Genomic DNA, 15,361 nt, shown 5'->3' with positions numbered 1-15,361 from the left:
CAAGTGATATAAATCAATACTGCTATTAAATTAATTCGCTGTTATGGAAAAATGAAAAAAGTATTATTCAAAATTTATTTTAATAAATTTATTATTAGTTTTAAGCATAATAAACTTACCTATTAACTTATAAAAGTAACTAATGTATTATTATTAAATAATAGGCTATGAATGCACCCTGACCTAAAATATCTATTGTGCGCCTAAAAGCCCAATTAAAACAATTCTAGACTATTTATAAATGTCGTTAATGCTGTGGGCTTAATTTTAACTATTTGATTTGGGACTAAAATCTCGCTTCTAAGGTAGTCAAGTCTACGTCTTGCCGCATACCTAATTTAAAGCGATACATGATATATTAATCAAACTTTGACTTATTCTCGAACATATTGAGAACTACAGATATTGTGCTATGTGCTATATATTAGTAGAATTAACACTTTATGAACTCTGTATTATTATCAAGTAAAACCAGGCTATCTACATTTTCTAGAGAACATCTAATTTCAAGAGAAACACGAATTTTGTTATTGTTACTTTAACAAAACTCATCTTATCAACAATTTCAATCTTCTATGCAAAGAGAATAATATAACATTGGTCAATAAGTTTAAAAGATTAGATATATATGAAGTCATAAGTGACAAATTATGAATTATGATTTTTAAAGACTAACAATGAGTTTTTTTAATAATAGTTATTGTTAATGTGTTATCTGAAGTCCGATATCAAATGTTTAGGGAGTGGTTTAGGAAGAACCGTTCTAAGAAATGCTGCTTCATCAATAATGAATTTTTATTATATATGGAACTTCTTTAATCTATTTTGCCATGTGGACAGAATGGCTTAATCAGTAACGTTTTTCGCTCTGCTAGCACAAATTCGACAATTATCAGTATAATAAATAATTGCTTTTAATGGACATAATATTTCAATTATATATAATAAATATTATAAATTATAATAAATAACAACAATTATAATATATATTATTATAACAATTATAATATATATTATTATAACATTTGCTCAATGCTATATGAATTGTATAATAATAAATTGATAACTGTAGCGTACTTTACTACCAGTAATACCTCTTCAGTTTTCAATGATCATTAAGTTAAGTGACTTGGTGTCTCTTTTCGGTTCCTTTTCTAATTTGTTGTTTAATTTGTTTTATTTTTTGACTCGTGCTCAACTCTGGAAACTGTAATTTACTGTACTATTTCTGAGACAAGGCACTATTCCAAGTTATTGCTGCTGTTATTGTTGTTGTAGTGCTGGTGGTTTTATTTTCGTTGATAGCGTCCGTCTTGAAATCAGAGATGTGTCAACAATATATGTAGGCTTGACCTCTTCTTGATTAGAAATTCAATATGATAATTGTTGATTTGCTCGCTTGGTCACAAAACACAAATAATATTTCAAACAATAAATTTACATTTTATTTGCATTTTAGTACATCCGAACATATGTACATATTATATAGCTGTGTTTATGGGTATGTCTGTATGTAAATGTTTAGCTTAATGCAAATATAAATTAAATTTTGCTGGTAGCTTTAATTGCCTCGACAATTTCTTTATGACTTTTCATGTTTTATGCTAAAATCTGATGAATTGCTCTTATGGGTTTGTCGTATTACTTTAAATCCGAAACTGGTTTTCTGCTCAAACCTCAAAGTTTTCATGGATTTCAAGCTCAGACGTGCCGGTTGATTAGTGTTTTTATAAAATAATAAAAAAAATTATATGAATTAATATTATTTATTTTATGTACAACAATATAATTGTTATTGTTTGTTTTATGTGGAAGTTTAATAAAAATAAATGGTCTTTGAATGAATTAATATGCTATTTTTAAAAAAAATTTTTCCTAAGAATATTGTATTTTACATGGTTTAATTTAAAAATAATAAAACAAAATAACACAAAATTAAATAAAATCAAGGTTTATTTATTATAGACATTAATAATGTATTGTTTGTTAAAATCGCAACATTTAAATATAAGAAAAATTGAGAATTGGAGCTATCAAAATAGTGAAAGAATTATGATGTATCAGAATTATAATACATGAAGAACTAAATCATTCTTAACAAAAAACGACAATAAGAATTTAATAGGCAATACGAGTGAAGCTTCTAACATTGCACGGAATATGAACATTAAAAAAAAAGGATTACCATTATCTTCTCGTCAAACATTACTCGGTTTGGAAAAAGTTTTATTGTCTTTGACGATGTTCTTAAATTTGAATACCGCGATAGTATATTATCTATTAGAACATCAAAAATATTGAGCTTTATGTTAAAATTGAGATTGTGGGAATAAAGTAACACTTTATAGCTGCAAAACTCTTTAAGAAAATATGATTTGATAAATCTGGTGACTAAAGACTTTTTAAAGAGTAAGGCGCAGAATATTACTTAGCAATCCTACAAATACTTGAATGAGAACAGTTGAAAATGTTATATTGGAGACGTTTTATAAACTTTTAATGAATGGGTAGGATATTATGGAAATAATATGCGAATACTTGTAGAATAAGTTTTCAAACTAATTCGTTCTTAATTATATTTTATATTTTATGAAACAGTTTTAAAAGTTTTAAAGTCAATTATTTATTAACAAAATAGTGTAATAATAAATAGTGTTTTAGTTATCTCGAAATCCTTGTGTATGTACTAAACCACAACAAATCAATGTATACAGTTGTCGCTTCACTCTTCATTTTGATTTGTTTAAGATAGGTCCTACTTCTCCAACTCTTAATTGCTTTACATGTCTTTAAGTGGAGTTTACAGGCAAAATTATCGGCAGAAAATATGATAAACACGAAGAAAAAGTAAACCAGTATGTGTCTTATGTTAATATATTCTGTTGGTCTCCCAAGATCAAAGAAACTTGTGGACCTCATATTGTTAAATTGTCTAAATTGATTTTATTTGGAGCAAAAAAAGCTTCTAAAATTATATGAGCCTGCACTTATTCTGCAATATATAGTAATCATTGAAGAACTGATTCTTATATTAATATTTTTAAAAAGGTTAAACTGTTGCCATGGATCTATTGGCATCGGTTCATTGATTTGAAGTTTTAGTTCAGTTATCCACATTAGTTCTTATAAAACAAGAATTATAAGAATTAAAAAATATATATTATTTTTAAAAGAAAACAGTATAACCACTGTTATTAGTTTATATAAACAAAACTTCCAGATGATTTCATAATCCTTTGCTAATTTGTTGAATTTGCTGATGAATCAAATGAACGAGGGAATACTGTTATTTCATTAGCTCCTTATTTTCTGTTTATTCATTTATGTTGTTTTAAGATATTTCACATTTTTATTTGGTTTTTACTTTTTATTTGGTGTTTTAATTCAATTACCCAATTACTGGGTCAATGGTTTTGTACTCAATACTTATAATCGAAGAGCAAAATCAATTGGCATATACCCCAGAGAAAAAGCCACATTAATAAAGAACTGAACATAAATAAATACGAAAATAAAAGTAAACATTTAAATATATATAAATATGTACAATTTCATTTATGAATATAAGTTAATAATATAATATACATATGTATAAAACAATAACGTTACAATAATAAATAAACAATCTCATATAAACTAGTTCAGACATGAATTGCATTTAATATTCTTTAATTCAATTATTTTATCAAGATTTGCACTCATATTTTTATAAAACTAAATAAATTAAAATAAAAAAAAAATAAATATTTAATAGAATAGAAAATTAAAATTAAAAATTATTGAGGGACCACAAACTAACCGCAAGTTAAGCCAACTGTGAGATTGCCTATTTGCTTTTCTCTGCATTGGAAAGTTTACGGAAAGTTTATTAAAAGCAACAATAAAGTAAGAAAAAGAAAACTTATCAATCATAGCGGCAAAGTTACCAGGGCTGCACGACAAGCTAGAAAATTATAAAATAATTGCAAAATCTCGAAAGGTTAGCAACATTAAGCCAAGCCAAGTACTTTGTCTTCATCAAGGAGAAATTTGCCTGTTGATGGCTGCAAATTAAAACTGGCGCACTTTACTTATTAATCCTTGCAAAAGCAGAATGGAAAATGGGAGAGGAAAGTGGGAAAATGGGAAAAAGAAAATGGCTTAACGGAAGGAGGCATAACATGAAAAGTACAAAAATAAAGATTAAACGAAAATGTTGAGGAAAATTGCTTGTTGGTTTTAACCCTTTATGTTGTAATTCGGTTGGGCCAAGCAAAAGGCCTTAATTAATTTTAATTAATGATTGGTTTCTTTCCCTTGCATAAATTTGCTTTAATTTTTTACAAAGAGCAAATAAGTTATTTTCAAATGAAAACATACAAAAAAAATAAAAATAACTTGAGCAATGGAAGAATTTAGTAGTTCTTTCAGGAAACACAATATCGCACGTTTACACCCTTCCTTGAGCAGCCAAAAGGAGGATTTATTGGCTTAACACTTTGGCAAATTTTTACTTCACAAATTGCTGGCGCTCGCTTGTTTGCTTCTTGAATGAGTTTTTCTTGAAAAAAGAATTTTTCACTTAGAGAAAAAATGCCATTTCAATAAAAAAAAAATTTGAAATAGTTGCACTGCCTTTTGCAAAATATAACGCCTTTTTCGGGCTTGGTTGTTGATTTCTGGTTGAAATAAATTTATTACGAAAACTATTTTTACAAGGGAAATATTTGTTAGTTTTTATTTGCTTGAAAGCAATTCCAAATATTTTAAGATTTTTACCATCCAACTATATTTAATTTCTTATTTTTGTGTGAACTATCTATGTTAATATGATAGAATGTTGTCTCTGTCTTAGGAAGGGTATAAGACTAATAGTCATGACTTATGACTGTTTATCTTTGTTCTAATTCAGGAAGGACAACCTAGATTTGTTTATGACTGTCGGGCTTTGTGAACTACCTAATATGATAGAATGTCGTCTCTGTCTTAGGAAGGGTATAAGACTAAGAGTCATGACTCATGAATGTCTATCTTTGTTCTAAGTCAGGAAGGACAACCTGGATTTGTTTCTGACTATCTGGCTTTGTTTATGTCTACATGACTTTGCTAAAACAGTCTAACTGTTGCAAAATATTTAAGCTGGAGGAAGACTTTCAAGCTGATGCAACAGCTAATCTGCTCTATGTGTCTCCCATGCTTTAGATTTTATGATATGCAAGTAACATACGTATAGCAGCAAAGAGTGGAACGTCATTAATGTTCAAACATTTACAGTGAGGTACTCGAACTGCATACAGCTATACGCTAGCTACATTCTTGAATATGGCTTATGATTACTCAAAGTTTGCAACAGTTAGAATAATATTTGAAACTGAAGTACGATATGTAGTGACTTTACAAACGATTGAAATATTGTACTACAACACTCAATGTTTCCAACCACATTAACTGATTGATATATATTATATTCAATACATAATGCATACAAAACCTTTTATAATTAAGAAATTGTAAAACTTTAATTTAACGAACATGTAATAAATTTGACGTTTGAAATTTGTAGTCTACGTAATAATAACATATAGAGATCCTTAAATTATTGAATTTTTCTCCAGAAGAAGTACTAAAACAATTTCACAAAAAGGCGAATGAAAAACCTTAGAATTGTACTTTATGGAATTTGACAATGAGATTGAAGTGAACTTCAAATTTACAACAAATCATACTATTTTTAAGTGTTTTTTTCTTCTCATTTTTACAAGAAAGAAAAAATGGTTTGAAACTGAGGTGGGAGTCATTCTATAGTATAAAAGAACTCATTCCAAAACCAAACACTAGAGCACTATTGTCTATTTTGGTTGTCTATTTTGGTTGTCCATTCATAAATTGGAGTATAAAAAAATAAGTTCGTAATATATGTGCCATAAAATATTCCGAAGAGATACCAACTTTGCCCGAAGAACAATGCAAAAAGCGCAAGGAATCTAAACATTTTCCTAACTGAGTTAGTGTAGAGTCAGTCATGCATACCGGAAGCGACCATGGGGGAAGAATTAGAAAAATGCACACTGCGAAAATGGCGTCATTTGCAGTTGAAAGAAAAGCAGCAGCAGCAGCAGCAGCAGCAACAATTCAAAGTTGATGTGATGATTCATGACGTTGCATGCAAATTGCTTAAAATTTATGTAAAAAAAAGAATAAAGATAGAATGGAATATTAAAAGAACAAAGCATTAAATGAGTGAAATTCAAATGAAGGAAAATGCGGAAACCCAACAACATAAGCCAGTGTTGTAAAACTGACGAAAACACTTTATGTAGTTTAAACAAAATGGTGGCTTACGCCATTGTGCTTTACAGTAGCACTGACATGAATGGACGGGCAAACGCTTCAAATTGAAATATAAATATTTGTGTTCACTGCAAACAGGATGTGTTAATTTTACACTCGTTGCACACCAGCACAACGAATCCTACTCTTCTACATTTGTAGTTGATGTCCTTCCACGCAGTAGACTGTTACCCTTTGGCTTTTGACCTGGTTACTGCTTACCGCTTACTGCTTACTAACACAGCATTTACTTTATTTTTCTTTTTATTATAATAATAATATTTTTTTTTGTTTGTCTTTATTTTAGTTTTCTCCTACTATTCTTGTATTTATTTTTTTTTTAATTTTTTGCGGTGTTTTCTACGTAAATATTCGCAGCCGCGGCAAAATAATGATTTGACAACAAACCAAGTAAAGATGGTCGCAGCGCCAGTGGTTAGGGCTGCGCTCATATATTTTGGAAGTGCGGCAAAATGTTACGCAGCTTTTGCATTACGCCAGCAGCCACTGTTGAATGGCAAATATTTTGCAACACTTTGTTATGCAAATATAAACATAGAACAAAAGGAGGTAAAGGAGGTTAGTGGCGTTATAATTTAGAACTGCGCTCCTCCGTATTCCGCACGCCATTTGCATTCTCTCATTTCGCAGTTGCCATTTCTGCACTACGGTTTTTAGGCAAAGCACCGAATTGGTAGGATCAAATCCAACTATCTCGTATTTGAATAAACAAAACAATGGCTTTTGTTTATAAATATTAAAATTTTAAAATGAAAACATTCAGCAATTTCGGAATAAAGCTTGAGAATAATGAGAATTTAGAATTTATTGCTATCCAATGAGTTTCTTTGTCCTAAATTAAAGATAAATGAGCAGTTAATTTACTGGATGGCCAGTGTTGAGAGTTTTAATAGTTATTTAAAGTAGTTATTTCATAATAGTTACTATACTGCCTGGAAACACGGCCTTATTTACACACAAGAAAAAACGATCTCTTGATCTATATACACACCTTCTCCACAACGATTATCAATCACTTATTTAATCTTGTCTTTATTAATAAAATTGAACGATGAGCTGGTTGAGCTTTATGTACCGCGACATTGATTTACATAAGCACAACTTCGAAATATCCCACAATTAAAAGAAAATACTACGGCTAGAAAAGTGTTTAATTCGGTATTCGTTGGTGAAAAACACAGGTAGAGGATAAGTAAAATACAGCGTTAGTGGAAGAAGCCGGTAACAAACGATATGAAGGCACTCAGTATTACTAATTCGCGGCACCAAGCTACTGATCGGGCTGACTGGCGGATACTACTGGAAGCGCTCAAGTATGACTCATATCTTTAATGGTCAACTAATTGCAACTAACTATTAATAAAAGGAACACAAAACCAATGTCCGTCCTGGGGCTCAATTCTCGCTCCAGTACCATGCAATTTATGTATCCACTGCTGTGTCACTATGCTCTCACGGAAGTTCTATTATGTGAATGATATCACACTTGCAATCTGTCATATTCTAATAGAGTTTTACAAAGCATCGCAGTTTAAACTAAACCCTTTCAAAACTGTGACGTGTGATTTCCACGTCAAACACAGAGAAATAAATGAGATCTAATGGATAAGCTTTAACAGAGATGTATTCGGATATAAGTGTTAACAAATGTATTTGACGACATATCCTGATAGACCCTCATCATTTAAAGTACACGTTTCAATAGATATTAACAAGTAATTAGACTGGGTTAAACTTATTTTTATATAGTATGAGTCCATAACTTGGAAAGTCACCCAATACAAAAATCTTAGCAATACAAAAAACATTAAAGCGAATATTCATTTGACAATATTATGGAGTCGATAAAACCAGAATGATATCAAATCCGAATACAAAAACAGATATTAATGGTTTTTTTCAATTCCTTAAATTTAAATCTGATTCTAAAATCAGATTTAGTTTTAAAGCGTTTGCCTTTCGAAATGGTTTTCCAGTTTTTTCTCTACTTGCGCTACTTCCTCGGTAACATTCAATTATATTTTATGCTCTAAGGTATCATTTCGGTAAATATAAAAGTACAATTGCATATTGTTTAAATAAAAAATAAAACAAAAAAAAAACCTAATACTAAAGCACACCGAAAAAACTGAATTCAATAAGAACAAACGTAAATCGAATTCACGGAAGTCAAGCAAAAGTATTTACGATAACTGGGTCATAAGTTTTTGGTTTGATGTTAGCACAAAATGCGATTTTCATGTTTTTCCATTTTCTCTGAGGAATATAAAATTTTTCGCTAGATTAAGTTAGTTCAGATAAAAAGAAACGGTAGCGCCCGAGAGATTGGGAAGTTTCGTGGCATGTCGCAAAGAAAATCGGTGCAGAAAATTGAGAAAAAAACTAAGTCGATAACTTGAAGCAAGAAAATTTTTACAAATATAAAAAGCACGCTTTTTTCTCCAATATCCTATTTTCTAACCAATTAGTTTTTACAAATGTTTCGTAGGTTAAACTTTAATATGAATGTCAAAGTTTTTATACACAAGGCTTGAAATTTGTAGCAAGCAGCATTCTTCTTAGTTATAACTCATTTCTGTCCAAGATACTCGGTATCTTTAAACAGCTCGAAAGTTTGTCTAAGTATTTTGCTTGCTACTTTACATACTTTAGTATTTCACATTTTATGTTGCAATTTCAAATTTAAGTTGAAGACACATATAAGCTTTAAAAATTAAAGTAAAGGGGAATCATGGGTACGGAAAAGGGGCCATTGATGTACGGCTTACATATCGAAGTATACTACTGCTGCGTACGAACTCGCTTCGTGAGCGTGCAAAAATTTTCAGGAAATTATGTTAAGCACCCACTTCAGTTCTCTTTGATGTTTCGGCAGCTTATGTTGCCTTACTTTTACCTGCGCCCTTTGTACACCTCAGGCGTTCATATATACCTAGTGCTGTACAACCACACCGTCGTTTCCATAACTTTTAGACATTCTACATGCACAAACTGCTTTAAATAACATGCTTGACATTTACAATATTTTCCACGGCATATTTTTTGGCGCTATTTAGTTTTTCTTTCCTCTCTCCTTTTTTGGTAATTTTCTTTTTTTTTAGTTTTTTGGACTTTTTTTTAATACGTGACTTGTAAATAAAACAAAGAGCAAAAAACTTACTCATTCCGTTGATATATTTTGCACAGTGAGACTGAACTGAGACCTGAATTGAATTGAATTGAATTAACTGAAAAATATTATAATAGTAATTTTAACATTTAATTACTACAGCAAAGATTAGTTCTGCTAAAATTTTAGTTTCAATACATTGGTATTTAGTTGGATATATGTGGATCTCATTATATATGATATAAGCCATGACATATAAATTATACATACAAATTTTGGTTTAACACTTAGTTCATAATTTATTGGATATGATTCGGTTCTACATTTGTGGTTTCATTTAAATCTCATAGCATTATAACTTGTTTTATTCTTTTTCTAAAATCTATAAAGTTTTTAATTTTTAATATTTGACTTCCCATATTTTGGCCTACGTAAGAAGAAACCAATTTAAAGGTGAATTTAAACATATATTTGATTAATTATAAATGAACCACTGCTAATATTGTTGTAAATTTAGCTTTTTTTGATAGATGTAATACAAGTATGCAGCACCATCCATGATTTAGTTTTATTAATAAGAATTATAAGAATCAGAAAATCAGTTAAAAATTGAATAATAAATATTAGAAATAAAAATTATGAAATCAATCTTTTTAATGGAAGTAAAAGAGAAGATAACTTGCAAATAACTTTAAAATACTTAATCATTATAATAATATCATATTAAAATTATTTTTAAATTATTTTAACTATCCAAAAGATGGTTTGACACACTGTGCCATGAAAGCTACCATAAGGATATGAGGACACAACACTCTTGCTAAAAATAATGGAGGCACATAATATTGCATACTTTAAGGCTCAATTTTCAAAATCATTAAGAAGCCACTCAATGTAAATTGTGTGTCTTCATTTAGAAAAAAAAGAACAACAAAAAGATTGAAGAGAAATTAGTGCAAAAGAAAAGAAAACAATAAGAACAGAATAAGGAAGGAAAATAAATGCTTGCCTCATAATGACATAACTGCCTTTTAGGCGCTTAAACGTTAAAAAAACTAATGAAACTTCCTTTCCTTTTTCCCCTAATATTATTACTTTATACTTTCTTTATTTCAAATGGTGTGAAATTAATGTGACGCCGTTTAGCGGTCTCAAGCTTTGGTGGCGTCTACATGTAGAATGAGGAGGGCAAGTACTTTGACTGAAGAAGAACAATACTCGTAACACTTATTTTTAACACTTAAAATTGTTGAGAGGTGATTTCAGTGTAATTACCAGAATTGATAGTATGGCTTTGATTTGTGTTCCTTTAAGTTTTATTTTTTATTTTCATTTTATTAAATGGTATAGAATTGAATGAACTGCTAAAATTGTTGTGGTTTTATGCCTTGTTATGTGCTGAAAAGTAATTAAAAGTTTTTAATATATGCTGCACTCAAATTATGGTAATTAAAGGTGCCTTTGACTTTAATATTCATGGTAAAATAAATTTTAAAAATGCCTTTTGGTTACGGTATGGAAAAGGTTAATTTATGCAAATTAGTTTCGTAGTAAAAAAAATTTTATATTGAGTTGAAAACTTTATAATGGCTTTTAAATAATTTTAGTGGCAGAAATTTTATACTCTCCAATTTATTTCCTTTCATTCTACCCAACTGTTTTAACCGGGAACATATATGCACTTATTTTTACCAAAGTTTGTTTTGCTTTGCATATATGAATTAAACACTTTGAAAGTAAGGACGAAAATAACTTAATATGAATTTATCAAAGGCAACTCATTTTGTTTATAATTACTATACTATTTTGTTTATAATATACTATATCCTACATATATGAGAAATTATTCAATAAAATTTTTAGAGTAAGACATTCCAATGCCTCAATCAGGCAATGTGAATATGAAATGATAATGATGAAAGCCTCTATCAATATCACCACAATGAAGTATTCAAGCACAAAGCCAGGCTCTGAGAAGACTTTTCATGGTACCATGATACATTAAGACGAATGATATTCTCCGATAAAAAAAATACATAAACGATAATGCCCTGAAATTATTTACGAAAACTGACAGGCTTACCAACACCGTGTTATCGAAACTCAGAATGGTTACAGGCTCCTCGGGGAGGTATGCAGATCTGAGGTCAGTTATTGCTTAGTCTGATGAAGTGATAAACAATAACCCAGTCAAGGTGTAGAGAGGGGTTATGAAGAAACCTCGTAGTTAATAGAGAGTAAAAGTGCTCAAGTGCACTGACTCAATTAGCCTCAACAATAATAATAATGACGATTCGGGAGATGCGATAAATCGCAATAATAACATTGGATATGTTCATTTCAAGCGTTAATTAAGTAATTTTTCCGTAATTACCCCATCTTCATTGTTCCCCTTCGACAAGAGTATTAATTCAATCTTCAGTTCTTCAATTAATCTATATTCTTTATTTTCATTCTATTATATTTTAAATTGATACCGGTGAATGTGCTAATTAAAAGTATTAAGGCGTTTTTAAAATCCTTTTAATTTTGAAAAGTAATAAATATATATTTGGAACCCTATTTGTTTCTCATTATTACTCATCATACTTAATGATAAAGAGAGGGATGTGAGAGAGTATTAGAAAAACTGTTTAAATAATTAATATTGCCTTTTAACGAATTAAAATTAATTAATTAAATTTAATTTAAAAAATTCACATAGATTTTAAATTTATTTTAAATGAAAAGCTCTAATTTTTTTGATTATTTAACAAAACCTTAAATTTTTTTGTTGCTTCACTTTGACATCGTCCAGGACAAATACGTCCCAAATGGAAAGTCAACAAATGTTGCTCACATTCGTAATGAAAAATCACAAAACTTCCAACCAACAGTCGCACACTATTGTTTCACATTTTATTACAATCACTTGTCAAAGAGATACCGACAGGGCATGCGGGACACAAAACTTCTTCATGGAAGATCCCATGAGGTCAAAGTTTTTACTAGAATACAATTTTTAACAATTTCACTAAAACAAAAAGTTTCTCACATAACAAATAAAAAATTTCTGTATTTGTAACTGAGAGGAGTCCTGAAAGCATATCACAGCAATAAAGAAATTAACTTAACTATATAGAAGGCACTGAATGAAATAAGAAGAAGTGATTGATGGCAACTAGTCGTAGTTATTTGAAAGGATTTTAGTAGTGTTGAAAGGCTTCTACGCTTGTAAGTAGGATGGTTTGCTTTAAAAATGTAGTCTGTAAATAATTTTATTAATAACCCTAAAACTGAAATAAAATCTCATTCACATTTTTATATCTTTTAAGAAGTAAAGTATAAAAAATATGGCTTATTTAGGTACTGAAGTAAGGATTAACTTTGAGGTTGACATTTTATACTTTATTTGTGTTTGTATCCTGCCTGCTAAATAAGTATCTTTAAAATAAACCGAGTTAAAGGAGTCAATATGTATTCGAAGTTACATTTTAATCAGTCCTTTTCACAGGAACTCATTTTCAACTAAGTTTTCAGTGCAAATATGTGAGTAAAATGAAAGGAAAATAGAATTGGCAACAAAGATAAATATAATAAAAAATTAAATGAAAAAATATAATAAAAAGTTGAAAAAAAAGTCGAACTGAGGAAAAATAAATATTTTTACACCGTTTTTAACAATTTTAGTTGTTCTTCAATTCCTGCGAATATTGCGACAAAAAAAAAATAAAACAATCAAAAGCTGTGTAAATAATAAAATTAAAACAAAACTCATAAAAACTTGAATGAATGACAAATTTAAAACAAAAAAAAAACAATTTTAAAACAAATCAAAAGTTAAACAAATTTTTTTAAACTTGTTTTTCCCCTTTTTTAAAATTTTTTCAGGATTTTTTTTTCTGTTTTATAATTTTCATCGAACATTTCCCTCAAATAAAAACATGTTACATATTTTCATTTTTAATCTACCATGAATTCGACATTATTTGGAACATTTCCACAACAGATGTTCCAAATGCATGCGAACATTTCATATTTCCATTACTTTTTCAGTTTTAAATGAATTCCCTATTATCCTTTTGATGCGAACATTTCCAAAACAGATTTACATTTTCGATCTCCATTCAGTCATACTTCAGTGGATTTGTAAAATTTGCGGTTGCAAAGTGGGAACAATCCACTAATGTAAGAGTACACATAGGGCAAAATATACATTGAATGGAAGTGACCCATTTCAAATATGCAATACCTAATATTTTATCCGTTCAGCTACATAAATAAGCAGAAAAATTACTCAGAAGCACAATCCACAGAAGTGAACGATTCAAAATTTCTGATGAATTTTAAGTAGCTTTTGTGATTTTAAATCTAAATTTAAAAAATATATTATGTTAACTGTTATTAACTTAGCTTGATATATAATTGTATATATACATATATTTATACATCTTTTAATAATTTAAAGTATTAATGTGTAATGTATTTATACAACCATTAGTTCAAGATGAAGACTTTAAAAGAATACATAGTTATCTAATCCATAAATTATATTACAAATAAGAGTTTCAGTTGTCTTTCCTAATTAACACCGCCAGGTCAATGTTTTGACTGCCAACAATAGCCCCTTCTGTGTAGAACGGAGTTGAGGTTGTTGGTGTATTACCTGATGGGATATTTTAATCTGCGTTGGCATCTTAACAAGATAGATTTGTTCTAGGTAACAAAATATCATCTCTGACTCGAAATAGGTCATCTATGTGTATTCTATGCATATCCTTTATCACTTTTTCGTTTCTCTATCTAATGTTGAGCCTTTTCCAAGTTAGTGCATCATCTCACTGACTGATTTGTGTCTTCCTCATAAGCTTCGTTATTATTCAATGACTGCTCTAAGATCTGCATACCGCTCCGTTCGGTTAGTGATTACTCTGAAATTAGATAGTGGTAAGTAGAGCAGCTTGTTGGTTTTCGCATATAGCTTCAGGGTTCTGTCCATTATGTATTTTTTGACCGGAGCTATTTTAAGGTCTCTTAGCATTTCATTCGTGTGGATGTAGCATGGTCTCAACTGTCTTTATTTTTATATCCTCATAAAAAATTTGATGGTCAGACTAATCTATATAAAATTGGATTCCAAGACCCCAAACTATTTATCAATCAACTGAATTAACTTCAATAGTGTTGCTGAATACTTCATTTGTTTTAAAGTTGATATAATTGTAGCTCTCGAATGTCTTCATTATGATTCAATTTTATTTTGAGTATTACTTAGAGTGTAATGAGTGGGTAAATGAAGGTTTTCTTATCTGGGAATTTTTTCATTTTCATTATATCCTTCTCATTATTAACACTACTACTGTAGTAGTAGCACTGCTTACGTCTCAATAAGTGCCATTTCTTTCAATGCTTATCAATGCATTAGACTATTGACTATTTTTTCTAAATTCATATTCACTATTATTACAGAAAAATATGTGTCACAAAAATATTTATAACTTATTTAAGATTGAAAGAAGTCACATGAAATGCGTCTACATTGTCAGTTTATGAAGACTTAAGCGAAATTATTCCATTTTGAATTGATTTTAGTATTCCTTTTCCCCGCATTCATATGTACACTTACTCTTATAAAAAATGCTCTCCTTGACCCCATTTTACCTTGCTGATTAATGACATAAAAAGAATTTTTTCTCAGAATTCCTCATTATTAACTCAGTGATATGATAAATACATTTTCATATTTCCCAACTTTTTTTTTTATTAATCTTCATCGTTTTTGCTTTGAATTCCTTTGTCATTCGCTTGACAGATACTAAATGATTCACGTTTCTTTAACGATAATTTTCAATTTATGGCAAAAAATACGCAACTTTATGAGGTCAAAGTATTAAAGTACCTTAAATATATACCGAAAAATTTATTCTTTATTCCTTTTCCAGC

The 15,361-nt window shown here is 29.4% G+C and overlaps 1 protein-coding gene across 2 annotated transcripts in view; it reads right to left on the bottom strand.

Annotated features, from left to right (window-relative positions):
* The window catches only part of LOC119682083 (putative polypeptide N-acetylgalactosaminyltransferase 9), a 78,988-nt gene that overhangs the window by 48,503 nt on the left and 15,124 nt on the right, over window positions 1-15,361 (bottom strand). The gene's annotated exons all lie outside the window — the stretch shown is intronic.

The sequence above is a fragment of the Teleopsis dalmanni genome, chromosome 2 (genome assembly GCF_002237135.1).
Source record: "Teleopsis dalmanni isolate 2A chromosome 2, ASM223713v2, whole genome shotgun sequence".
Taxonomy (NCBI): Eukaryota; Metazoa; Arthropoda; class Insecta; order Diptera; family Diopsidae; genus Teleopsis; species Teleopsis dalmanni.
This window is presented reverse-complemented; position numbering and strand designations above follow the sequence as displayed.